Below are 27,432 nucleotides of genomic sequence, written 5' to 3'. Positions count from 1 at the left end.
TACTCTTATCACTGGTTGAGAAACACTGGTGTAGCAAATAGAGTACTAGCTTAGGCAACTGGGCCAGATCTACACTAGACCCAGCAGGTTGGCTTAAGGTACACAAAAGACTATACCCCCATCTAATATCAAGTATGAGACTCCAAAATCTAGATGGAATCATTGGTTACATTTCAGGATTGTTGGAATCTAGAATGTCTGAAACAGGGATAATATGGAAAAAAAATTAAAAACAGTTATTTTGAGCATTAGGCAGCAGAAACCATCCCTAAACCCACAATTCGTGGCAAGGTCTAATTACTAAAGAAATCTAAATGGTGTATAATATGCATAATGTTGCTAAGATGTTTAATAAAACACAAGTAAAATCTAATAAATTAATCACAACAAATAATAAGATAAAGGAAAACCAGAAAGGTAAAGAAATTATTTGTACATGTTACATGTTGACTACCACAACCAGTTCATTAGAGAACGTTTTAAAAGGAAAACCATCTGCCCTTATTGGCAATAAACAGCAACATTGAATTGTCCTCCATGGAGCTAACAGTAAAAGTGGCGAATTGATAATATATTAAAATGTGAACAGCTTGTAATTTGTGGTCAGTGACTCTGAAGCCTACTCAAGGCACATACTCAAATCAGTTTTACTGAGTGTCATAAATACCAATATTGGATTATAACACAGCAATATTTAACAAATAAGCTATTCTCTGTTCAGTAAGTAATCTGGAAGAAAGCATCTAGAACAGTGTTTCTCAAACTGTGCTCTGTGGAGCCCCAGGGCTCCACAAGACATCTCCAGGGGCTCCGTGAGGTTGACAAACTGGAAACATCAATAGGTACAACATATACAATGAGTGGACTGCTGGGGCTCTGCATAAATGTTTATGGATGTGTAAAGGGCTCTAGAGCCCAAAAAGTTTGAGAACCTCTGATCTAGAATACTGGTCACCAACCAGTAGATCGGGATCTAGCGGTAGATCTTGGAACCTCGGACAGGTAATCCTGATGGGTTTGGCCAGGAAGCTATCAAGCGCTGGCACTTCAACTGCCCATCCACCCACTGTCATGCTGCTCCTGTCCTCTGCCTTGGAGCTGCCCCCCTGGGAGTCTTAGCCTTGCTGTGCAGGATGTGGGAAGGAGAAGGGGGCACTGATGTCAGGGTGTCCCTTCTCCCCCATTTCTGCACCCTATCTCTGCACAAAGAGAAGGGGATGGAGGAGAGCCTGGCAATGCAAATCTCTTTCTCTCTCTGTCATTGTCACAAACATCCACTCCTTCACATACGTGGGGGTGTTACTTTTACTGCTTGCGAAATGTGTTGTTTTTGGTTTTTGACTGGTCTGTGCAGTTCATAATTTTCATTTCATGTATACATTTATTTGAGTAGTGATTTCTAAAATGTCTAACCTGACATGGCTGGAGTAATTATCCTATGGTAATTGCTGCTCCTGGAAGCAGCTGACACGTTCCTGCAACCCCTGAGAAAGGCAGAGCAAGGGGTCTCCACATGCTGTTCTTGCCTGCAGACACCGCTCCTGCAGCTCCTGTTGATCAATAACGGGGAACCGTGGCCAGTACAGTAGAAGTTGTGGGCTCAGTGCCTGCAGATGAGGGGTAGCACATGGTGCCATAGAGCCATTGCTGTACATGTCAGCTGCTTTCAGGAGTGGTGCAGGGCCTGGGCAGGAGTAAACCTGCCTTAACTCCACTGCTTCACCACCCGGAAGCCATCTCAGTTAAATGGTGCCCAACCAGAGCCTGCTTCCTGAACCCCTGTTCCAGCCCTCCTACACCCAATCTCCTGCCACAGACATGAGTCCCCCTGCACCCAAATTCCATCCCAGAGCTTGTACCCTGAAATCCTTCCTGGACCCCAGTCATCTACCTTGTGTTAAGCCTGGAGCCCCTCCAACACTCCAAACTCCTTGGCCCAAGACCAGAGCCTGCACCCCAACCCTTTACCCCAGCCTGGTGAAAGTGAGTGAGGATGGGAGAGGAAGGAGGATGGAGTGAGCAGGCTGAGGCCTTGGAGAGGGGGCAAGAAGGAAGTGGGGCAAGTGTATTTGGCTTTGAAGCAAATCTTACATTGCACTTCAATTAAAAAAGTGTTCTTGTGGTTAAAAAAGTTGGAGACCACTGATCTAGAAAGTACGACTGGCTCTATACACCTCAACTAGTGGTGTAACATGCAACAATGTAAACTTGAAGGGCATTGCATACAAGTTATTGTGCTAGGAATGTTTTTAACATTGCAACTTCCGTGTGTGGCCATGATGTCTTGAATTATGAGTTAGCTGCTCTTGTCTCCTGTCCAGTGAAATTTAGTAAGGGTAATCTATAATATGGATGAATAGGACTGTGAAGTAGGAATGTTAAAATGCATTTATTCAGGTAAACGTAAAAATTGACAATTTCAAAGTTTACACTTAAAAGCCAGTTCCCCGCCCATACCTGCTCTCACCTGCCCCCTCCCCTGCACTGCTGCCTGTTATACAGAGGCAGCAGCATGGGTGTGTATGTGTGTCTGCATGTAACTGAAAACCATGACAGTTAACTGATGAGCCCAGGCTCATTAGTTAACCAATTACACGTTCACATATCTACTGTGAAGTAACTAAAAGGAATTAATATATGGAGGCCTCTATTGTAATGTCACTATTCCAAATTTTTTATTTACTTCTCGTGTTCGGAGCATTTTGGGGCACGCTGTAATAATACCTATTTCAATTTTCAAATGAATCTATGATATGAAGAGAGCCCCAATACCAGGATGAAGTTGAACCTTACCTATTAGTTTTTGATAGACATACTGATCCATTCACTATATATTTAAAATTACTAGACAGAAGACACACATCACTCAGATTAGCAATGATATGTACAAGGCAGAACAAGCTTTGAATTACTTTATCCATGATGGGAAATCTTGAGATACTGATTTTTCACTCTGCTTTTGTTATATGGCATATTGATTTAAACTGTATTCATTAATGTATTGCCACTTACACAGTTTGGTAAAACAAGTTACATATAAAGGTGTCATTTTAACTATAACAGTGATCAAGGTAACAAATGGGGATACATTGACCAATATATGCTGGCTAACCTGCATTTAACTATCATATTCATATATATGGCCATATCTTATATATCTATTAGTGTGCAGTAAGTACAAACAGCATTAAACAAAAATATTACAGCAATTATATAGGCTAAATTGGCCTATAACTTCCAGTTCATTTATGCTGAGTATCCCATAACACTTTCCTTTTAAAATGGCTTTAGTTGAAGTAAACTTTGTCTTAAGTATTAGAGGGGTAGATGAGTTATTCTGTAACTGGAAAAACTTAAAAAACAACAAATGGTCTAGCAGTTTCATCTGAAGAAGTGGGTTGTACCCATGAAAGCTCATGATACCATCTATGGCTACGTCTACACTACCAGTTTTCTCGGCAAAAAATATGCTAATGAGGGACTCATTTGCATGAGATGCAATCTCTGCATATGTTCTGCCGATCTGTTTTTGCGCAGAGGTTTTTGCGCAAAAACAACCAGTGCGGACCTTTTCTTTTTGCGCAAAAAAACCTTTTTCCGCACGATCCTTATGCCCCAAAACAGGAGGTTTACCGATCTTGAGGAAAAAGAGTTTTTTGCGCAAAAAGAAAACTTCCACAGTGCTTGTTTTTGTGCAAAAATGGATCGACAGAAAATATGCAAATGAGATTGCGACTCATGGAAATGAGTCCCTCATTTGCATATTTTTTCCCAAGAAAACTCATAGTATAGATGTAGCCTACATGTTTTGTTAGTCTTTAAGGTGCTGCTAGATCATTTGTTGTTTTTTAAGTTTTGTCTTAAGTAGATAGGAAAAACATCAGGATTGGGACATATTTCACCATTGCAACAGGAAGGGAATTTTTCTCATATGTTTGTACTAGAATATCCCAAAGGAAGAGGACAAAATGTGATTGTTCTATTCTAGAACAGACCTAGGAGTTGCAAGGCCCTGGCCTGTAGTTTCTGGAATGCATCTGTTCAGAACAAAGAATCATAGAATCATAGGTAATAGAACTGGAAGGAATATTGAGAGGTTATTAGGTCCAGTCCCCTGCACTCATGGCAGGACCAAGCACCATCTAGACCAGAGGTGGGCATGGACCAGATCCAGCCCACCAAGCGAGTTGATCTTGTAACCAGATGCACTGCCACTCCCCCCACATCCTCAGGCCCTGATTGGCTTGGGGCAGGGGGAAGCGCACAAAGTCTCCTCCTGCCCTGCCCCTGGCCTGTAAGGGTTGCACGGCACTTAGAAGTGCTGCACGCTCCTGGCAGAGTGAGAGGAGACTTCGCATGCTCCCCCCACCCCGCAAGCCTTGATTGGCCTGGGGGTAGTGAGTGTAGCACGTGAAGTCTCTTCCTGCCCTGCGAGGGATGAGGTGCTTCTAAGCACTGTATTCTCCTTGCAGGACGGGCAGGGCGGGAGGAGACCTCGTGCCCTCCCCCAGACCAATTAGGGCTTGGGGGCGGGGGGAATGCATGAAGTCTCCTCCTGCCCTGCACCTCTCCAGGCCCTGATTGACCTGGGGGCAGCAGGAGGGAACATGCAAAGTCTCCTCCCACTGCCAGGGACATGGGTACCTAGAGGGAACCACCAGCTATTCTGAACTGCTGGCGGTTCTCTCTGGGGGAGGCAGCAAAGACTTTGTGTCCTACCCTAGCCCCAGACCAATCAAGATCTGTGGGCAGGGAAGCATGGAAGTGACCTGGCCCCGTCCAAATTCCACCTGAGGCCCCACTCCTTCCAGGGCAGCATGAGCCACTTCAGAAGTGGTCCCCAGTCAAAAATTATTGCTCACCCCTGATCTAAGCTAATCCTGACTAACCTGTCTAACCTGTTCTTAAAAATCTTGAGTGATAGCAATTCCACAACTCCCTGAGCAATGTAGTCTAGTGCTTAACCACCCTGACACAATGTCCAACCTAAACTTCCCTTGCTGCAATTTAAGCCAATTGCTTCTTGTCCTATCATCAGGAGTTAAGAGGAATAATTTTTCTCTCCTTGTAGAAATCTTTTAGATACTTGAAAGCTAATGTCATGTCTCCTCTCAGTCTTCTCTTTTCCAGACTAAACAAACCCAAATCTTAATTTTCTCTCATAGGTTGTATTTTCTATGCCTTTAATCATTCATGTTTCTCTTCTCTGGGTCTTCTCCAATTTGTACACATCTTTCCTGAAATGTGGCACCCAGAACTACTCCAGTTGAGGCCTAATCAGTTCAGAGTAGAGTGGAAGAATTACTTTTCATGTATTGCTTACAACACTCCTGCTAATACACTGGTTCCCAAACTTTTCAGCATCACACTCCCCTTTTGATTTTTGAGAAACCCTCATGCTCACCCACCTCTTCTTTACCATCATCCAACCCCCTCCCCTTTTAACAAAAAATTAAATTTGTAATTTAAAATTAAAAATAAACACAAAAACTTGGTATAAAAATTATTTAAAATTAAAAATATGCACAAATAGTTTTTCTTGGCACAAAAATTTAATAAAAATGTAATTTAACATAAGAAATAGCAGAAGCAAATTGAATTTAATGTGACGGATGATGCTGCATTTTCTTCATGTGTTGGGAAATCCTAGGTTTGAAAGATGAAAGTGCACAACAAATCGTTTTCAACATCCAGTCGATTTCTTTGTTTTGTTTTTAATGTGACTAAACTTAAGCTTTTTTCAGAGGTACATTGACAAAAATGGAAGAATAATACATAGCGCTTCTTCTCCAACTTTCGAGTACATTGGGAAATATTTTATCCAAAATTCCTCCAAGCTTGTGTTTTGAAATAATCTTTCACACTTGAATCATATTTTATTTTGAGTGCTTGTTCTTGTAATACTTCTGGCAATGAATCGACATCAACGTTGAATGGATTGCATACTAATTTATGAATGGGGTTGCCAAAAAAGTTGTCTGGAAAATAGCGGATGAATTCATCAGCAAGGCAGTCCAGATGAAACACAGTTTTGTTCTTCACATCCTCTTTACGAATGACTTAGAAACCTTCATTTTTAGCAAGTAATGAAAATGTCAGAATAGACGAAAGTTAGGCGTCTGAGCTTGTGTTCGACGTTTCCAAAACTGGATTTTTTCCATAAATGCCTTGATGACATCGTGGTGTGCTAGAATGTTTGCAGTGTTGTTTCCTTGTAGCAAACAAACTGAGGTTGTTTAAAGATTAAAAAATGTCCACAAGGTATGTCAGTGAAAGTTGAAACGTTTGGTCTATAAATACTTGATATAACTCTTCTTTCTTCTGTTGCTTGAGAAAAATTTCCACTTCGTCTTTCAGTTCGAATAATCTCGAAAGCATGTTACCTTTGGAAAGCCATCATACCTCCATGTGAAACAAAGGGGTTTTATGATCCACTCCCAAATTCGTGCAAAGAGCATCAAAAAGTCTTGTATTTAAAGCATGGTTCTTCACAAAATTGACAGCTTTGATGGCCAAATTCTATGAGTCACATAGGTCATTTGGAAGGGTTTTAGCAGCCAATGCTTGTCTGTGTATGATGCAGTGAGTTGTGGTTACAGCTGGGGTTTTTTCTTTCACCAATGTCACAAATCCAGAACGAGAGCCAAGCATTGCTGGAGCACTGTCTGTGCATATACCAACCAGTTTTCCCCATGGAAGTCTATTTTCTTCACAAGAGTTGGAAATCGTTTTCATAATAGCAGAAGTCTTTGATGTGGTTGTCAATTCCTTCAAAAAAAGCAGTTGTTCTTTCACAGTTCCATTGTTAATGAATCAAAAGTAGACAAGCAACTGACAGCATTGTGCTACATCAGTGGTATCGTTGTACTGAATTGTGAAAAAAGGAGAAGCCAACACGGCTTCCACAACTTGAAGTTTAAGATCTTTCGCCAGCTCATCGATGCGACGTTTCATGGAATTGTCAGAAAGTGAAATTTCCGATAGTTTTTTCTTGCTTTCGACACCAAGCACAGTATCAGTTGCTTTCAACAAGCAAAGCTTCACAAGAGTTTCTCTGATTATGTGCGCTTTCTTGGCTTTAGCGTTAAGCAATGACAGTTCATAAGATGCTTCTACCGCTTTGGCCGACGCTTGATGAAAAGCTCCAGTAGTGTCCAGCTTCATGTGTTTCAAATTTTGAAGTTTAGCAGCAAAAAAATCTTTTGGTTTCTCTGTCAAAGTGCTGTGGTTCTTCGACAAGTGTCGCTCAAGACAACTAGGTCTCAAGGTATCATTGCTAAGAACTGTGTAGCATACTATGCATTGAGGATGATCAATCCCATTTTTTTCCATGACAGTGAAGTCATACTTAATGTAGTCTTCATCGTACTTCCTTTTCTTAATCGCAGCCATAATATATTAATTTAAAAAAATCTATAATAATAATTTTCCTGATTAGAATAAATTTAATGGACGCAAGTTACTTTGGTAAGTTATTGCAAACATTTATTTGCTACTACTATTACGTATTATATATATCCCACCACCAGTAATCGTGTAAGACCAGCTACCTACTCTCATGATAGAACAGTCCCAAACACTCCCACAAGCGTGCTAGAAAGTTCAAAAAAGTTCCATTGCCTTTTACATCGTTCTTTGGCCTCCCCACCAACCGAACCAATGTCAAAAGGCAAAATATATATATATATTCACATTTCATGGTATGAAATTTGAAAAATAAAATTTTTTTACAGTAGTGTCTCCAATCTTTTTACAGACAGATCACTTTTTAAATGTCAGGGCAACCCCAAGATCCCATCCCTTTTTAGAGGCCCCACCCTCTCCGTTTCACTCCTCTCCATCATTTGCTGTCACCAGTCCTTACTCACTCTTACTGGGTTGAGACAGGATGTGCAGGCTCTGGGGTGGGAATGAGGATTTGGGTGTGGGAAGGGGTGAAAAGTGCAAGCCCTGGGAGGGAATTTGAGTGCAGGAATAGGTGGAGAAGAGGCTTCTGGCTCAGGGAGGGGGCTCCAGGCTGGAGAATGTTGGGGTCAGGTGGAGTGTTGGGGTGCTGAGCAAACCACAGGCTTATGGATGTGAGGGTGCAGGAGTTCAGGTTAGGATGTATGAGGGGCTCAGGGCAGGGGGATTGGAAGTATGAGGGGCTCAGGACACAGATTTGCAGTGTGTGGATTGTGCAGTAGTGTTGTGGCAGAAGACTGGGGATGTGAGATGCTCAGGACAGGGAGTTCCAGTGTATGATAGGCTCAGGATTGAGGTATGTGTGGGGATGCAGGGGTGTTATGATGCTGTGGCCATATGGGGGCTTGGCCCCGACTGGGGCTTTGTGGGCCAGGCTTAATTTGTAAATAAAATATGTCCAGCACAAATGTTTCAGCATTGTCTTTATTTATGGGAAGAGTGGGGAGTCTGTTTTGGATCAGGGGTCACTGACCCACACAAAAATAAGTCAGGGAACACACAAGGGAGATGAAAAAAAAAACCAAGCCCTCCTAGCCCCCCCAAATCTCACTGATGTGGCCCCAACTGAGACACCTCTCTCCCCTGGCACCTCAGCCCCATGGGGGGAGGGTAGGTAGGACTGAGGTTCAAGGCATCAGGCCAGATTAATTCTTCTGGGGTTCAAGGGTTAGTGGAATTTGTGGGTCCCTCTACACTCTGAGGTGGGGCCAAAAATGAGGGATCCAGTGTGCAGGACAGGGCTGCCAGTCAGTGAGATAGGGATGAGGTGCAGAATCTGGGTGGAAAATAGGCTACAGGAGCGAGCTGGGGGTAGGTGTCTGGCCAGGAGGTAGGGGTTAGGAGCAGGGTCCTGATGAGGCCCTGAGCAAGGGACTGGGGGCAGGTCAGGCCCTGGGCAGGATACTCATGTGAGTCTGGGCAAGGGGGAAGGGTACTTGTGGGGGTTTGGGCAGAGGGGGGCAGAGGGGCATGGTTCTCGTGGGGGTTTGGGTAGGGTATTCATGGGAGTCTGGACAGGGGGCAGGGTGCTCGTGGGGGTCTGAGCAGTGGGGGTCTCGGCAGAGGGGGCATGGTACTCGTGGGGTCTGGATAGAAGGGCAGGATACTTGTGGGGGTCTGGGCAAGGGGAGAGGACAGCAACCAGGTCTGGGGTCTCAGAAAGCACGTGTGCCCAGCTCTGTGGCCCCTATTGTGTGTGTGTGTGTGTGTGTGTGTGTGTATGGGGGGGAAATTAGCACCTTTTCAAAGTCAGCTCCAAATTAGCACCTTTTCAAAGTCAGCTCCAAATTAGCACCTTTTCAAAGTGGCTCTGGGGCTTGTCTGTAGCCCTGGGAGGAGGTAGGAAGACAGACCTGGGGAAGCTACCCTGCAAAACAAACAGTTAAAGATGAATTTTGGGTGAGCTAATGCCAGCGTTCCCTCTCAAAAGCTCCCAGTGTGTCACTATCCCAATCCCTTTATTTCAGGTACTCTACAATTCCACTCCCGCACATAGTGCTTGGGGCTCTGTGTCTTCTCTTCCCCATTCCCTCTACCACCATTATCCTTCCCTGTCCTCCTTTTCCTCCTTCCCCAATATGTGACGGCTCCCTTTTCTCTGTACCTTTCCATGCCAAGGCTTCTATGTTGTGATGGATGGGAGGGGTACTGCCTGTAAAGGATTAAACTCTGGGGGCTATGTCTACACTCGCGGCTTCTTGTGTGAGAAATATGCAAATGAGGCTAAGTGTGGAACATCACCGAGCCTCATTTGCATACCTAATGAGCCACCATTTTTGCAGAAGAGGCTCTTGTGCCAGAAGGAGCTATCTACACTGCCCCTTCTTGCGCAAGAAAACCCTTCTTGTGCAACGTCGTTAGTCCTGAAAATAATCAGCGTAGCGGCATTGCACAAGAGGGTTTTTCTTGCGCAAGAAGGGGCAGCGTAGACACTTCTTCTGCAAAAATGGTGGCTCATTAGGTATGCAAATAAGGCTCGGCAATATTCCACACTTATTCCAGTGCTATTTGGCTATTCATCAACATGGACCATTTGTTGTAAGCATGGGAGACCTGATCATACACTCAATAGCATGAAAACTACCCAAATGGGAAATGGATGTATGCAATTGTTGGGCTAATCCAGGTTTGCTTTAAAAAAAAAAATCACCCACCAAAACATAGGCTAATTGTGCCTTCGTTATTCCAGGAGCACCCGGGGGATAGGTTAGAATGCTACCTGGAGCACATTCCTACAAGGTAGCAACTTTCTACATTACATCGCCCGCTGCAATGAAGCCCGGGAACCAGAATGAAGCTCATGGGATCACCGGAGGAAGACCCATTGCGGGGCCCACGGCCGGTGCAGCGGGCGCTCCGGTTTGAAGGCGAATCCAGGGACAGCGGGACGCCGCAGGGAGCTACGGGGGCGCGGACATCGCTACCAAGGCTTCGGCACAGCAGCCTCGCGAGCCCCCCCCCCCCGGCCCTCATCACCCGAGTGCAGCGAGGGGGGCATCAGAATGTCCGGTCCCCGCCCGCTCCATAGCGGACTCTGCAGCCCCGCCCGCATCAGGAATGGGGGGGCGGGGCGATGTAATCGGTATAATTTATTCACACGCGATTTGCATAAGGCGGGCACAACAGCGCCGGGCGCTCTGTGGTAAATTCTTGCCTGTAAGAGGGGCAGCGGATTTTCGTTTGAAGAAGGACGTGGAACATGTTGGGTCCCGCTGCTGAAGTGGGTCTCTGGGGAGGTGTGAGATGAACACTCTCGCCGTGTGGGGCTGCGGAGCGGTGCCGCATGACTCGCTGTGACTGTAAAGTGGTGAATCATGCAGGGAGATATAAGGCGGCCCGCAGAACTTTCCTCGGAGGGCGTTCTGAAGACCTGCACTCTAGGCCACGCACTGAGGACAGCGGTTCCTCTCGGGCACCCAGCCCGCCTAGGGGAAAGTCCCCGGACCCCGGGCAGAGAGTGCCGCTCGCTCTAGCGCGCAGTGACCCGCCTCGCAAGCTCACGCTCTCTCCGCCGAGAAGCCCCCCGGGCTGAGCGGGTGGGCGCGGGATGGGCTGCCCGTCACCCCGACAGTAACGCAGGTAGTGCGCGCGCCGCACCAACACAACGGGGCTCATTCTCAGAACGCCCCTTTTTTCCGCACCGCTGCGAGATTGGAGCCTGTGACCACGAGGCTCAATTTGTCATGAACAGTCTTGATATTGCAGAGCATTCCCTGGGAATCCAGTAGGCCAAAAATTGGGAATATAAAGTGCGGCAGTTAAATTGTACACTGGACAGTAAAAAAGAAAGAAAAAAAAGGGGGAGAAGGATTAAAAAGTCCAAACAAAATATTTTACTCAGAATGGATTAGGGTGGATCAAACCAAATTAATTTACTGGAAGTGACTGCTATGTATTGTTGTCAGAAGAAATGTATGTGTTGCGGAATTGTTGATCAAATAACTGATTTGATCAGCTGTGAACCTTGACATAAATAACTAATTGGCATCTCTTGCATTGTCTGGGTCAGGACTTAAAGCCATTTGGGTGCATTGCAAAGAATGGGATGCAGATGGAAAAAGCATGGCATATACATGCTTTGTAGTTTTGATTAAGCAGACAAAAGATGTATAAATGAGATGAGTAAATAGATTTCAACCTAACTAAAGAATCAGGATCATTAGAAGGAACTTATTCCACCAATTGAACAATAAATCCAAATCCTGCTCACCTGATGCATGTGTGGTTTCAGTCACCTAAATGCAATCAAGCACTAGATTCATGTAGGATATACTTATATGCTTTCTGACTGTGGTCGTGTAGTCTTGTGTGTATGGATAGAAATGCAAGAAGTGCTGCTCTGTGGTTAACAGCAATGGTGAAAACTTTTAGGGTAAAAAGTGCTCAGGTGTTTTTTATCAGGGCTTGTGACAAGTCCCTAGACTTTCTATTGAGTTGAATGGACATGAGATTTGGACAAGGTATATTTATCCAGATTTTATTTTTAATTATAAGATTTTTTTCTTTAATGTGTTTATTTTATGGCTTTCTTTAACTGTACACTGCTAACAATTAACTGAACCACCTTTTTTTTTTTTCCTGTGCCAAACTTCAGTGCTGTCCAAATTCCCTTTCTCTATTTGCTTTCTCTGTTTGGTACTGTTTCCAAACTACAGCTACAAAATAAGTTCCAAAAGGAAACACCACTGAGAGCTAATTGCATAGGTGTTCAAAATATGAGTGTTGTCACTGGGTGGTTTTCTTTTGGTGGTCCTTCAGTATACTCAGACCCTGCCAGACTCCTAGGGCAAGGATTCTTCCTGATAGGGGAAAAATAAAAGTTGGTGAATCTCCTAAATATCACCCACAATAGCACAAAAATGATACTTTCCTTACAGTAAATTTTGCAAACCTGTAATCTGTCCTCTCCTATCTTACACCAGAGTTTAGATAGTTAACAATTAAACAATCATCATGACTTACTAAGATTAAAAAAGAGAATGGATATTTATATGGCTATCCATATAAGAATAATTTAAAAATTCTAGATGAGGATATTAAACGTGTGCTTCAGTACTTAAAAAACAACCAATGGTCTAGTAGCACCTTAAAGACTAACAAAACATGTAGATGGGATTATGAGGTTTTGTGGGCACAGCCCACTTCTTCAGATGGCTCATGATACTATCTACATACAGGCAGTCCCCGGGTTACGTACAAGATAGGGACTGTAGGTGTGTTCTTAAGTTGAATTTGTATGTAAGTCGGAACTGGTACATATTGTAGGGGAAACTCTAGCCAAACATTTCTCCAGAGCTCAGTTTTATTTTCCCACACCTCACTTCCCTCAGGCCTTTATTCTCAAGCTGAGGTGTCTGCTGAGAAAAGCCGCTCCGCGTCTCCCTAGTCTGCTGGGGGAGAGGGGGCGCTAGCTTCGCGTCTCCCTGGTCTGCTGGGTGGAAGCAGCTAGTGTGGGGTTACATCGGATCCCTACTTACAAACGGGGTGAGGTAAGTCGGATCCATGTAACCCGGGGACTGCCTGTATTTTATTAGTCTTTAAGGTGCTACTAGACTATTGGTTGTTTTAAGTTTTTCCTGTTACAGACTAACTTGGCTACCTCTCTGAAGCTTCAGTACTTAAGTCAGTCTATTAACTATTATAGCATGAGACGTAAGGAGGGGACAGACAGACTACTCCTACTTCTGCCCGCTATAGGTTCTTATTAAACATTCCTCTTAAGCATCTGGTATTTGCAATTGTCCAGGATACTGGACCAGATGGAACTTGGGTCTGATCTAACATTGCAATTTCCATGTTTCTATCATGGGGCATCTGCCTTCGTTTTAGTTGAATAGGACTGTTCAGATCTCTAAAAGCTATTTTTCTGGCTCTCTGCTGACTCATCTCTGCACTGAGCAATTAGTATTCTGAGGTTTTTTGCTTCAACCATAACATATAGGGTTTTTTTTAATTAAGAAAGAAAGCGGAGATTCTGAAAAACAAGATATCTTCAGATAATTGCTAGCAGTTCCTGAGCCTTGGTCTGGTGATTCACTGGGATGGAGCTAGTTGAGCTTCTAAACCAATAGTATATATAGCAGACATTTGTATTACATTCTGGCAACTCCTCCACCATTTTATAATGTTTCTTTCTTAACCTCTTTTCTCCTCTAATTTGTCATTCTGAACAGCCATATGTTAGTGCTATGTTAAATGAATTAAATATCAAAATGCTGTCAAAGAACCAAAGCAACCACCAAGGGATAGCACAGATTTGTTAAGTTATTTTGGGAGAAACTGAAATAAACGCTCAGTGTTCTAGTTTCATCAGATGGCTCTGAAATCTCTCAGATGGAAGGGAGCTAATATTCCTTGCTTTGGTGTCTGTTTATTGGTAAAAGCAGCTCCCACATCTATTTCAAAGAAAAATGTTATCTTCAGAATCTTCTGTTTCTGCTCTATAAACATATTTTTTTCACACAAATGTGTATGTCATATGTTGTACCCAAATGTATGTGATTTACAGCCCTTAGCTATTATTTTACATGCCATTTACATGACTTTCTTATTTGGTACTATGACGGAGGATGTGTTTCCATTTTCAAGGTTTTCTTTGAAATATATTCTAATCACTTAAACTTGTTTTCATCTCTCATGTAATCTACTGTCAGACTATATAGATTTATCTAGAATAAAATTAAAATTATTCCTCTTTCTTGTAGGAATAAAAGACTGAATGACTGAAGACCTAGGCTGATGTCAGCAAAATGCAGAGTATGTTCTGAGTGATCCAAGATGTTGTACTGCTTGCATCTGACTAATCAGGCACACTCATTTCTACCTGCACTGAAGATAACTTCATGTTTGAGTATTTGAAAATAACTTCTATCTGGTACTATTTTCAACATTTATAAAAATCAGAGAGAGGAGTGGAAATATTATACTGAGTGCTGTTGCGGAGTGAGAATTTGAAAATGGTCTGTGAGGATTTGCATCATATACAAGTGTCTATACAAATAAGGCAATACATAGCAGGCTTTCAGTGTGCCCAGTTCAGTATTTTCCCCCACCAGCTCTTATATTTGAAACTAGAGCCTTTTAAAGAATTGCCATTTTGCAGTTGACTGACTGTGGCTCAGATAGGCTGCCAAGCTATTTACTGTGCCCTTATTTGAGATGAGTTCACATTCAACACAAATATTTGTTACGTAACCAGAAAAACAGATTTACCCATTCTCTCTCACTTTTCTAATCTTCTTGTGTTTTTGACATATTTTAAGAGATATAACGATGCTGAGTAACTTCAGTGAGGTGTTGCCAATATTTCAATAATTTTCTGCAAAAAATCCTTTGATCTGTGAGGAATATCATGCCTTGAAGTCATATGTTTGCATAGAAGAGGGATGAAGGGCTGGGGAATTATTAATATTTATTATCATTTGTATTGCCATAGTACCAAGGAGCTATAGTCATGGATCAGGATCCGATTGTGCCAGAATATGTAAAATTCTCCTTTTCCATGACACCTACAGACAATTCAACAACTGGTAGGTGCTGTTAGACCACTGCCTGTCATCTGACCATTATTGTCCCATTGTTTCCTTGTACTCTTCAGACTGTGCCTGTATCCATCTATTGTCTCTTGTCTTTCTTAGATTTTAAGTTCTTTGGAGTAGGGCCTCTCTCTTCATTCTATATTCCTCAAAAATGAGGTTTACAGGGTTCTTTCAAAAAAAAGGGGGGGAGGAGTTGCGTGAGAACCCCCATCTAGACTGCTTTAAAAAAAAACTTCCAAAAAAGAGATCAGAAGAAGATCTGGAAGATCTTTTGGAAGCTGAGGGTAGTCTAGATGTGCCCATGTAAAACAAAAAGAGAGGCCCTACTCTAAAGAGCTTAAAATTTAAGAAAGAAAAGAGAAATCTGTGTGGCCATTTAATTTCTTTCCACTTGCTTGGAAAAATATCTGCCTACCTCTATCTAAATTTTAGAATGTATCTGTCTGCAAGTCTGTTTGTTCAAAAATTTCTCCTAAACAGTAAGAGCTGGGACCACCAAATTTGGAATGTAGCTTTTTCTTATCTTAACTTAAAGGAAGCTCAGGATTTGCTTGAACCAGGAAAACAGGATGTGCCTGGAATTTGATAGTTTCATGGAAAGGGAGGGGGGAGAGAGAGGAGGGACACGATCCTCATACCCAGTGCAATGAGCCCACAGGGGAGAGCTATATTGCAGAGTGACCACTGGGGGCAGATGCACCACCAACATAGTGGCCAGCTGGGGAGGGGGCTCTGCCTCCTTGCCTAAAGCCCGTTCCCACCACCCTTCCCCCTCAAACAAGGGTGCCATTTGTGGGAGTTAGGGGGACAGTAGCCCCACTCCTAAGTTTGAACCCCTGGATTTCATACTTAGCGTCTGTTTAAAGCAGCATGCCCTAGCTCCAGAAGCAGTTCTTAAATGCAACAGAACTTGAGCCACTTCCAGCTTTGCCTTTGGGACAAAGTGTTTGTTATAAAAAGAGGGAGGTAGAGTGATTAAGAACAAAAGGCTGGGCATTCAAGTAACTGAAGGATCATTAGATCATCATGAAAACATTGCTGGGTACTCCACTTAAAAGATGGGGGCGGGGAGTAGGAAGGAGTGTTGTGCTATTGGGCTTTGCATTTGGATTACTTCTCTGAAACCTCTCATAAATGTTCTTGAAAATGGGGTGAACAATGACTAATCCAAAGATGACTGCAAAGAGTTACAAGGGGATTTCACAAAACTGGGTGATTGGGCAACACAAGGGCAGATGGAATTCAGTATTAAGTGCAAAGTAATGCACATGGTAAAATATAATCCTAACTGTACATCCAAAAATGATGGGGTCTAAAATAGCTGTTACCTCTCAAGAAAGAGATCTTGGAATCATTATGGATAGTTCCCTGAAAATATCTGTTCAATGTGCAGCGGTAGTACAAAAACCAAAAGCTAACAGAATATTGGGAATCATTAGGAAAGGAATAGATAAGATACAATATTTATATAGAGGCAGTATGGTATTCTATGCCTGTGGTGTCCAGCCAGTTCTGAAACAATAGCCACTATAGTGGGTACTGCTATAGCGAACTAACTACAGTCAACCGGCCAAATAGCCACATGTTAGTGGCTAGCATGTTGGACACCACAGCTGTATGCAGATCTGGTTACCCTATCTAAAAAAAGATATAATGGGTTTGGAAAAGGTGCAGAAAGGGCTATAGAAACAGTTAGGGGTAAATTACAGCTTTCATATGAGGAGAGATTAACAAGACTCTGACTTTTCAGGTTGGAAAATAAAAGACTAAAAATCATGATGGTGTGAAAAAATAGAATAAGAAAATGTTATTCATTTCTTCACTAACAACACAAGAAGATCACCCAATCAAATTTATAGGCAGCAGATTTAAAACAAAATAAATTATGTTTTCACAGTCAACTTGTGGAACTCTTTGCCAGGAGAGGGTGGCAAAGGCCCAAACCATAACATGGTTCCAATAAGATCAAAATAAGTTCGAGGATAGGTCCATCAATGGCTACTAGCCAAAATGGGCAGGAGTGGTGTCCCTAGCTTCTGTTTGTCAGAAGCTGTAAATGGGCAACAGGGGATGGATCATGATGATTGCCTCTTCTGGGTTTTTTTCCTTCTGAAATACCTGGCATAGGCCATTATTGGAAGACCGGATATTGGGCTAGAAGGACCATTGTTCTGACCCAGAATGGCCATTCTGATGTTTTTATATAGAACTGAAATACCTCTGCCCCCAGCTGTAACCCACTATACCCCACTCCCCTTCCAGAGCTGAGATAAAGCACAGGAGTCCTGATGTGGTCGGTCTCTCCCTCTCCACAGAATTAGTAAAAAGTAAGAATATATGTTAAACTTTTAAGGCTAACCAGTGTCCCTTAAGTGACTTTCCACAAGATGTCAGAATATGTTAGTGTTAGAGCTGAGCGGGTCTAATATTTATTTTATTTTCTTTCTTTTATATAGTACAGGCAGTCCCCGGGTTACGTGGATCCGACTTACGTCGGATCGCTATTTACGAACGGGGTGAGGGAACCCCGAACTAGCTGCACCCTCCTCCCAGCAGACCGCCGAGACGCGCCGCAGCGGTCCTGCCGCCCACGTCCTCTGCAGCAAGAAAAGCCGCTCCGCGTCTCCCTGGTCTGCTGGGGGGGAGGGCGCAGCTAGTGCGCCCCCCCCCCCCAATAGACCAGGCTTTTCTCGCCGACGCCTGGGGTAGAGCAGCAGGGGGGCTGCCGGGTTGGTCCCACAGTGCCGAGGTGCGGTGCTACTGGACCAACCCAGCAGCACCTCAGCTGCTCTGCCCCAGGTGTTCCCAAGTCAGCCGCTGCTGAAACTGACCAGCGGCTGACTACAGCAAGCCCGAGTCAGAGCTGCTCTGCCCCGGGCTTCCTGGAATCAGCCACTGATCAGTTTCAGCAGCGGCTGACTTGGGGACACCTGGGGTAGAGCATCTGGGGTGCTGCCGGGCTGGTCCCACAGCACCGGGGTGCGGCGCTGCAGGGACCTTACCCGGCAGTGCCCCAGCTGCTCTGTCCCAGGCATCCAGATTCAGCCACTGTTGAAACTGATCAGCGGCTGATTCCAGGAAGCCCAGGGCAGAGCAGCTCTGATGCGGGCTTGCTGTAGTCAGCCGCTGGTCAGTTTCAGCAGCGGCTGACTTGGGAACACCTGGGGCAGAGCAGCTGTGGTGCTGCCGGGTTGGTCCAGTAGCACCGAGGAGCGGTGCTGTGGGATCAACCCAGCAGCACCCCAGCTGCTCTGCCCCAGGTGTGTCCAATTCAGCTGCTGCTGGTCAGTTTCAACAGCGGCTGAATCTGAACGCCAGTTCCGACTTACATACAAATTCAACTTAAGAACAAACCTACAGTTCCTATCTTGTATGTAACCCGGGGACTGCCTGTAATTAGATACAATGCTCATGTCAGCTAACTGCTAAGTTGTCTGCCAAAAAAGTAGAGATTTCCAGTGTCTTAGTAGCCCTTGGATAGAGATGGGGGGGAAGGTGGGAGAGAGGGTGGATGGGGTTGGTTTCCCCCCCGATTGGTGTTTGGCTTGTACTGAGCATGCTCGGTAACACTGCTGAAGCCTCTATCCTCCGTCCGTCCCTTTCTCATGCTGTCACTCTCTTCCCCCCATCGTGGGATACACAGGTTGCCCCCCCAATCTGAAATGGCATCCTTGACCTCAAAACACCACCAGGACTGGCCAACCCAGCCTCGGCTACTCCCCACAGAACCCACTGGTATCCCCCTCCCTGCCATTTGCACCATTGAGCCATCCAGCGTAGCCTTTGTGGCCCACCCTGTGCAGCCCCGCTTTCTCATCCTCCAACCCAGACCAGACCAGAGAACGCAAGAGGGGGAAGGCCTGTATGGCCTGCCATCCTGCCCTAACCCCCAGGTGAGGGTGCTGGTCTGGAAGAGGCCTGTACCTCCCCCCTCGCACCGCCCTCCTGGGCCAGCCCCAGGGAGAAGGGTTGCCAGGTGTCCGGTTTTCTACCAAACAGTCCGATATTTGCACCATCTGTCTGGTGGAAAAATTCAGAAAATTCCAGACATGTGCAATGTCCGGTATTTTGTGAATTTATGGCTGGAGGCCAGAGGGAAGCCTGGTGGGGGTGGGGGACCGACTGGTGTAGCCAGACAGACCAACCCCCCATATCATCCATCTTATTTGCCTCTCTGAAGCATACAGGGCAGAGAAGGAGCAGTAAAATCAGCATAGTCTATGCTGGCTCATCTGATCCTGAGAAGCTGAAAAAAACAGATATGTGGAGAGAGAGCGATTAAGTCAATAAGCTGGCCTCGAGGCTGTGAGAACTGCCCCGGCTGGCACCCATGTTGATTCGAACACACACACAGTCCCTGGGAGAGGAATTTCCCACTGAGAAAAGAATCCCCAGTAATTCCAATTTAGTTCTCTCTCTTACAAGTGTAAATTAAGTTCACAACTCCCTTGTAAGAACTGGTCTCACAAAAGACAGACCAGCCCCATTTGGCATGACAGATAAGAAAGAGAAATACGTGACCCCATAGGTATAAAAGAGTGTCATTCTACCCTCTACCTGCTGGTCGGGTTAGGTGTTTGACCTCCCGAGGTTCTATGGGGACGCCCACCTCGTATTTTCGTCTTTCCTAGGAATTGAGGGACCGGCCCTGGCCTGACATGCCGGAGTCAAGAGGCACAGAAGGGGGTAAAAATTGTACCTCGATGTGGTCCTCTGTCTTAAGTGTACACATAGAAAGAGTAAGCTGTTACTTGGTACCATTATTTCTATTTTTCTATCTTTATCTTTTTTGTAACCATTTTTAAGATCTATATTTTGCTAGTAGTTAAGAAATAGAGCAATAGCCATTGTAACCATGTGATTTATAAGCTTCCTCAATAAACCTGTAACTGTTTAAGCTTTAACCTGACTCCTTCAGTTGCTGTAACAGAACCAAGCACAATTTAAAAGAACTTTCAGCCGGTCTAAAGGGACAGTTATAGGAAGAGCTTGGGCCTTTGGATCTGTGTCACTTCCAGGTGACAGGGTCCACTGGGGCACTTCTCAGCCTTTCCTGGGCTGCCCGCTGCGAAGGAATTCCCCCCCCCCCCCCCGTGTTCTAGCAGCTAAAATCTGAAGTGTAATAAGCTCTTCCTACACACTGGGGCGTCTGTTAGCCTGCTTGGCTACCCTCTGCGATGGGACCTCGGTCCTAGCAGTAAAGTCACGGACGTTAAACTCTGGGGCTCTTTTCAGCCTTCTGGGCTGCCCGCTGCGACGAGACTTCGTGTCTTAGCAGCTAAAGACTTAGGAGACACACCCACAGACACTGCCCTGACCATCGGCTGACAACTGGGAGGCGGAGCACGATTGGCTTTGGGAGCCCTGTGGTCGTGCGCAAAAGCCGTGTGGGCGGGGCAGGGCGGGGACTCCCAGCCACTCCCCCCGCCTGGCTTTTGCACAGGACCAGTGGCTCCCAGTGCCAATCGTGGCCCGCCTCCCAGCTGGGAGCCTCTGGCTGCGGGCAGAAGCCGGGCAGGGGGAGTGGCTCTCAGCCTCACCCCCGCCTGGCTTCCGCTGGCAAGTAAAGGGAGCACCTGCTGGGGGCATGGCCGGAAGAATTCTGGCTGCAGCCAGCGGCTGCACCCCCTCCCCCTGCCAGGTCTGCTTCCCGCCCCCCTTCCTCTATCCCCCCATCCTCCCTTCCAGCCCCATGGCCCCAGATCCCCTCCCAGCTCTGCTTCCTGTCCCCCTCTTCCTGCCGGCCAGCTCTGCTTCCTGCCCCTCTTCCTCCGGGCCCCCCTATCCTCCCCTCCAGTCCCATAGTCCCAGATTTCCCCATCCCAGCTCTGCTTTCCCCCTCTCCCCGCCCCCTGGACAAGCGTGTCTGGTTTTTTAGCGGGGTCTACCTGGCAACCCTACCAGGGAGAGCTGGTGCAGGAGCCCTGCGCAGGCCCCCTACTCTGAGGAGAGACAGTAGAGGAGGCCTGCGCAGCACCCCTCATCCCCTGCCCTGCCCCAGGCAGAGGGAAAGACAGTGGGGAGGCCTGCACAGGCCACCTTAATCTGAGGAGAGACAGTAGGGGAGGCCTGTGTGAGCCTCCTTTTCCCTATCTCAGGGAGAGATGGTGCGGGGATGGCTCTGAGGCCTTCTCTTACCTTCCTTCCCACGCCCAGGGAGCACAGGCCCTGAGGAGGCCTGTGCAGCCCCGACGCTGCCCCCCCCCCATGACTTTAGGCTAGGCCCCCATCGTCCTCCCACACCTGGGCAGCACCAGGTAAGTCAACTAGTAATGTTACATGATCCTTGGGACACTTCCATTTAATGCTAAATATGCCTTTTGTGATGGGAGCCACTTATGCACTTCTTCTAACTGATAATCCTGCTTTTCATTAACCCTTATGATGTGGCTTTTTACAGATTAAAGAAATGGCTGCATTAACAAATTATTGAACAACTCAGTAACAGAAAGTCCATCATTAGATAGCACATAACTGTCTACCAGTATTTGGATGGTGTAAGAAAGAGATTGTTTAGGCCAGGGGTGGGCAATAATTTTTGAAGGGGGGCCACTTCATAAATGTTGGAAGTGGTTGTGAGCTGCTCCAGAAGGGGCAGTGCCTTGGTCAGAATGGGTGGGTGTTACGGGGTCCGCGAGCCCACCCCGTCCTGGGCAGTCACACTCCCACAGTTGCCGTCCCGGAAGGTCCCAGTCTCGATGCCGCGGCGCCGGGTCGGCCCTCCCGGTGGTTGCCCCGAGGATCCCGCGAGCGAGGAGGTGAGGGGGGTCCGGGCCCTCCCTCTCTCCAGACCCCAGCCCAGGGCCCTAAGGCGGGGGAGATGTTCTTCTCTCCCCCGACCTGGCTGATGGGGCACAGAGCCGCAACGCATCAACCCTCGGGCTCCAGTACACCCGCCCTGGGCTGCTTCCTCACGCCCTCGCTCGTCCGCTCACCAGCTGGCTGGTCTCGCCGCCTCCTCGGTGTCTCTCAGTCTCTGCCTCCAGCGTCCTCCTTCTCCTCCTTCCTCCTGCTTCTGCCTCTCCTGACTTTATACCTGGGGAAGGTGCCGCCCCGCCCCTCCAGAGCACTCACACCTGTGCTCATCCACGGCTCCAGCTTCTCCTCCCCAGCTGTTTCCCCTCACCCCCAGCGTTCTCTCCCTCTCCTGCAGCTGTGGGGCATAGGGCCGGCTGGGGCGCCCGCGGGGCTGCCCGCCCCGAGGCTGGTGGGGTGCCGTCCCTGCCCGGTTGTCCCCACTAACCTTGCCGGGGGGGGGGTTCTTCCCCCGCGCTGTCTCGGGCTGCGTCCCTGCAGCCGCCAGCCTGGCGGCATGTCCCGGCTGCCCTGCTGCCTGCGTCCCCGGCGGCAGCAGGTCCAGCCGTGGCGTCTCTTCCTGCCCCGCTGGGGGGGCCCTCCTCGGTGCGGGGTTGCCTCACCCCGTCACCGCCCTCCCCTGTGTTGCTCGGGGTCCCGCCCGCTCGCCCGCCTGCCGAGCGGCGCGTCCCGGTTACCCCACCGGACGCGTCCTCGGCGGCGGCGAGACAAGCCGCGCCGCTTTCCCCTGCCTCGCTGGGGGGGGCCCTTCTAGTGCGGGGTTGCCTCACCCCGTCACACACCTCCCCCCTTAAGTCGAGCTCTGGGGGTCCTTTCGTCCCCTCAGCCTCCTTTATACTTCGCGATAGGAAGTCCGCGTTCTGGTGCGCCGCCCCCGGGCGGTGTACCACTTGGAAACAGTATGGTTGGAGAGCTAAATACCACCGCATTATTCGTGCATTAGTCTCTTTCATCGACTGGATCCACTTCAACGGTGCGTGGTCTGTGATCAACAGGAACCGGTCCCCTAGAAGGTAATAACGTAAAGCCTCAATGGCCCATTTAACTGCCAGGGCCTCTTTCTCAATAGTCGCATAGTTCTTTTCCCGATCGAACAGTTTGCGACTCAGGTATAGTATGGGATGCTCCCCCCCTTCGACTTCCTGCGCTAACACTGCCCCGAGCCCCACCTCTGAGGCGTCCGTCTGCAGGATGAATGGTCTTGAAAAGTCGGGTTGTCGTAATATAGGGGCGGACACCAGGCGTCGTTTGATAGTGTCAAATGCCTGCCTGCCCCTTTCGGTCCATCTTACTTTTTGGGGTTGGTTGTTCCGCGTCATGTCTGTCAACGGGGCCGCTAGGGTGGCGAAGTCGGCTATAAATCGTCTGTAGTACCCCGCTAACCCCAGGAACTGACGTATCTGTCTCTTGGTTGTGGGTAAAGGCCAATCCCGTACCGCACTCACCTTGTCGACTAAGGGCTTCAGGCGCCCTCCCCCCACGGTGTAGCCTAGATATGACACTTCCCGGCGTCCGAATTTGCATTTCTTTGGGTTTGCTGTTAAACCCGCCTCCGCTAAGGTTTTGAGGATGGCCTGCACATGTTTCAGGTGTTGCTCCCAGGTTGTGCTAAATATGACGATGTCGTCAATATACGCGACGGCGAAGGCCTGGTGCTGCCGCAGTATTCGGTCCATGAGCCGTTGGAATGTTGCCGCGGCGCCATGGAGCCCGAATGGCATCGTCACAAATTGGTACAGCCCAAAGGGAGTGGCAAAGGCGGTCTTTTCCCTGGCTCCGGGGGTCAGAGGAATTTGCCAGTAGCCTTTCGTGAGGTCAATCGTGGAGAGGTACTGGGCTTCTCCAATACGCTCGAGCAACTCCTCCACCCGGGGCATGGGGTAGGCGTCGAAGCGTGAGATCGCATTCACCCCCCGGAAGTCTATACAGAACCGTAATGTCTTGTCTGCCTTTGGAACCAGCACTATCGGGCTCCGCCAGTCACTATGCGATTCTTCTACCACCCCCCACTGTAACATCAGCTGTAACTCCTGTTTCACGGGCTCCCATAACTTCCGTGGTAATGGCCTGAGCGGGTTGCGGACTCTCTTCCCGGGCTCCGTGTCTATCTCATGGGCGGCGAGGGTCGTCTTACCTGGATGGCTTGTTAGTACGTGTGGAAACGTCTGTAGCAGCTGTTCCATCTCTTTCCTCTGCGCGGGTGCCAGTTCTCCCTCTATCCAGGGTTTTTCCTCTGGCTCACACCAAGGGCCGAGGTCTAACTCGAGGGGCCGCGGATCCACCAATAGTGCTTCTCGGGGCTTCCACCTCTTTAAGAGGTTTACATGGTATATTTGGGTGTCCTTCCTTTTCCCTTGTAACCTCAGTTCATAGTCCACCTTCCCAACCCTCCGGAGAACCTCAAATGGGCCCTGCCACCTCGCCATCAGCTTGGAATCTCGGTCTGGCAATAGCAACAGGACCCGATCTCCTGGTGCGAATTCCCTCAAACGGGCCCCCTGGTTGTAGCGTCTTTCCTGGTGCTCCTGAGCCCTTTCTAGATTGCTTTTCGCTAACTCCCCCAGTGCTCTCAACCTTTCCCGGAGTTGCAGCACATAGTGGACTGTCCCCCGGGCCCTCGACTCTTGCTCCTCCCAGTTCTCTTTCACCAGGTCTAATATTCCCCGTGGTTGCCGCCCGTACAACAATTCAAATGGGGAGTACCCCGAGGAGGCCTGGGGCACTTCCCTGACAGCAAACAACAGGGCCGGCAACATCTTATCCCATTCCCGGGGGTCGTCATGTATAAACCGTCTTATCATTGCTTTCAGCGTCTTGTTAAATCGTTCTACTAGGCCATCCGTTTGGGGGTGGTACACGGAGGTGCGTAAGGTTTTAATCCGCAGCATCCGACAGAGTTCGCTCATTACCCGGGATGTGACATTCGGGCCCTGATCCGTTAACACCTCCCGAGGGAGCCCTACCCTCGCGAAGATTTTTACCAGCTCTCCCGCGATCACGGACGCCGTGGTGGACCGCAATGGGACGGCCTCGGGATACCGAGTTGCGTAGTCTATTAAAACCAATATAAATTGGTGCCCCCGTCCTGACTTCTCGACCGGCCCTACCAGGTCGAAAGCCACCCGCTCGAAAGGGACACCCACCACCGGGAGCGGGATGAGCGGGGCCCTCGGGATCCCTGCTGGGGCCGTCAGCTGGCACTGTGGGCAGGAGTCACAAAAGTCCCGGACAGCCCGATATACCCCTGGCCAGAAGAACCTTTGCAGCACGCGCTGTTGGGTCTTCTCCCGCCCCAGGTGCCCGGCCCAGGGGTGGGCGTGCGCCAATTCCAAGACCCGCCACCTATACCTGGTGGGGACTAATAGCTGGCGGACCGTCTCACGCCCCTCCCTCTCCTGGGTCACCCGGTATAATCGATCCCCGCGTACCTCAAATCGGGGATTCTGGCCATAGGTCTCCTGAGGCCCGTCTCCTTCACCCGGGGCCGTAGCTTGGTCCCAGGCTCGCTGAAGCGAGGGGTCTTCCCGCTGAAGCTGGATGAAGTCCCCTTCGTCTACCTCCAGATTAGACAGCTGGGTATCCTCTCCGGTACCAGCCGGCGTAGCCCCTCCCGTAGGGTGCCCGCTAGTCGGGGCCTGGGCTTCTTCCCCCTGCGCCACCTCCGGCACCCTTTCCCCGGGGTCGTCCTCGGGTGATGTCACGGCCTGCCCCCATTGTCGGAGCAAGGGGCCCAGGCCCGGCCAGTCGTATCCCAGCAGGGCGGGGTACGCCAGGTTTGGGGCTAACGCCACTCGCCACGTCTCTGTATGCCGTCCGTCCTCTATCTGGACCCAAGCCGTCGGATAAGGGCGGACGTCCCCGTGGACACACTGCATCCAGATGGGCCCTCCCGTAGCTGCTCCCCCTTCGACCAGGTCTGCCCGTACCATCGTCTGTCCGCAGCCGGAGTCCACCAGTGCCTCCACAATACGCCCCCCCACTTTTACCCTGGCCATCACCTTACTCGGCAGGGGTTTCGCCTTCTGGGCCTCCGAGGTCATCACCCTTCCGAAAGTACAGTCCATTACAGGGCACTCCCGGCGGAAGTGGCCCTCCTGCCCGCACTGGAAGCAGACCAGCTTATTAGGTGGCCCCACCTTCCGTCCGTTGTCTCCCTCGGGGGCGAGCCCCCTCTTCTCCGCCCTGGGTTCTTCTGCTGGGTTCCGCCATACGGGTGCTAACTTCCGTCCCCAGGCTGGCCCCGGTTCCGCCGACTGCCTTCGCTCTCCCCTCCCGGCGGGGCCCTTACTTGCAATTGACGCTCTCCCGGGCGGACCACTCACCGGATTCTTCCCGCGCTCCTCCGTTCCTTCTGCGGCCACAAAATCCTCCATCAACGTCACTGCTTCAGCTAACGTGGAGGGCCGGTGACGCCGAACCCACCTCTGTCCTTCCCCCGGGAGCACCTGTATAAACTGTTCCAAAATGACGAGCTCCGCCACCTGCATTCCCGTCTTGGGCTCGGGTTCCAGCCACCGCATCCCGGACTCTTTCAGGCGATGGGCCACTGCGCGGGGCCGGTCTCCTGGCCGGTATCGTTCTTGCCGGAACCGCTGGCGGTACGTTTCGGGGGTTATCCCTACCTGGTCTAATATGGCCTCCTTCACTTTATAGTAGTGGAGCGCCTCCCTCGCGGGCAACCCCCGATATGCCATCTGGGCCGGGCCGGACAAGTAGGGAGCTACTATAGTCGCCCAGTGTTCTTCCGGCCATCTTGCCGCCGTGGCCACTCGCTCAAAGGTTACGAGGAAGGCCTCCACGTCATCCGCTGGGCCTAACTTAGCTAAACGAACGGGCGGCTGGACCCCTCCCGCTGTGTCTTCTTCCCCTGGCCAGGGGGCTTCCCCTCTCCCTCGGCGGGCCCCTACCGCCTGTTGGTGTTCCGTGAGCTCTCTAACCAGTTGCCGTTGTTGCTCTTGAAACTGCGCCGCCAGCTGTTGCACGATCTGCGTCTGTTGGTGCTGCTGCTGCCGCTGGTTTTCCATCACCCACTCCAACACCTTTGCCGGCTCCATCTGGGCGGCCCCCTTAGAGAGAAGACCACAAACCTCCACCCTTATCCGTGCCCAAGAGCCACCCCTGCTCCGCTAGCGCCCCCCTTCCGTTCGGGGGCCCCCTGCCCACATTCTCCACCACGTGTTACGGGGTCCGCGAGCCCACCCCGTCCTGGGCAGTCACACTCCCACGGTTGCCGTCCCGGAAGGTCCCAGTCTCGATGCCGCGGCGCCGGGTCGGCCCTCCCGGTGGTTGCCCCGAGGATCCCGCGAGCGAGGAGGTGAGGGGGGTCCGGGCCCTCCCTCTCTCCAGACCCCAGCCCAGGGCCCTAAGGCGGGGGAGATGTTCTTCTCTCCCCCGACCTGGCTGATGGGGCACAGAGCCGCAACGCATCAACCCTCGGGCTCCAGTACACCCGCCCTGGGCTGCTTCCTCACGCCCTCGCTCGTCCGCTCACCAGCTGGCTGGTCTCGCCGCCTCCTCGGTGTCTCTCAGTCTCTGCCTCCAGCGTCCTCCTTCTCCTCCTTCCTCCTGCTTCTGCCTCTCCTGACTTTATACCTGGGGAAGGTGCCGCCCCGCC

At 49.0% G+C, this 27,432-nt stretch overlaps 1 long non-coding RNA gene and 1 other non-coding gene across 2 annotated transcripts; both read left to right on the top strand.

The window, feature by feature from the left end:
* The first annotated feature begins 9,945 nt into the window (after window positions 1-9,945).
* On the top strand, window positions 9,946-20,055 carry LOC142829635 (uncharacterized). Its single transcript, XR_012904258.2, has 4 exons — window positions 9,946-10,700; window positions 14,169-14,220; window positions 14,900-14,993; window positions 19,634-20,055. It is a non-coding gene; the product is annotated as an uncharacterized LOC142829635 (long non-coding RNA).
* LOC149524520 (RNase MRP) lies at window positions 10,820-11,091 on the top strand. The gene has a single exon (XR_016349555.1).
* Window positions 20,056-27,432: the final 7,377 nt, after the last annotated feature.

The sequence above is a fragment of the Pelodiscus sinensis genome, chromosome 4 (genome assembly GCF_052426305.1).
Source record: "Pelodiscus sinensis isolate ZL-2025 chromosome 4, ASM5242630v1, whole genome shotgun sequence".
Lineage (NCBI taxonomy): Eukaryota > Metazoa > Chordata > Testudines > Trionychidae > Pelodiscus > Pelodiscus sinensis.
The sequence above is the reverse complement of the archived record's forward strand: the minus strand, read 5'-3'. Positions and strand labels throughout refer to the sequence as shown.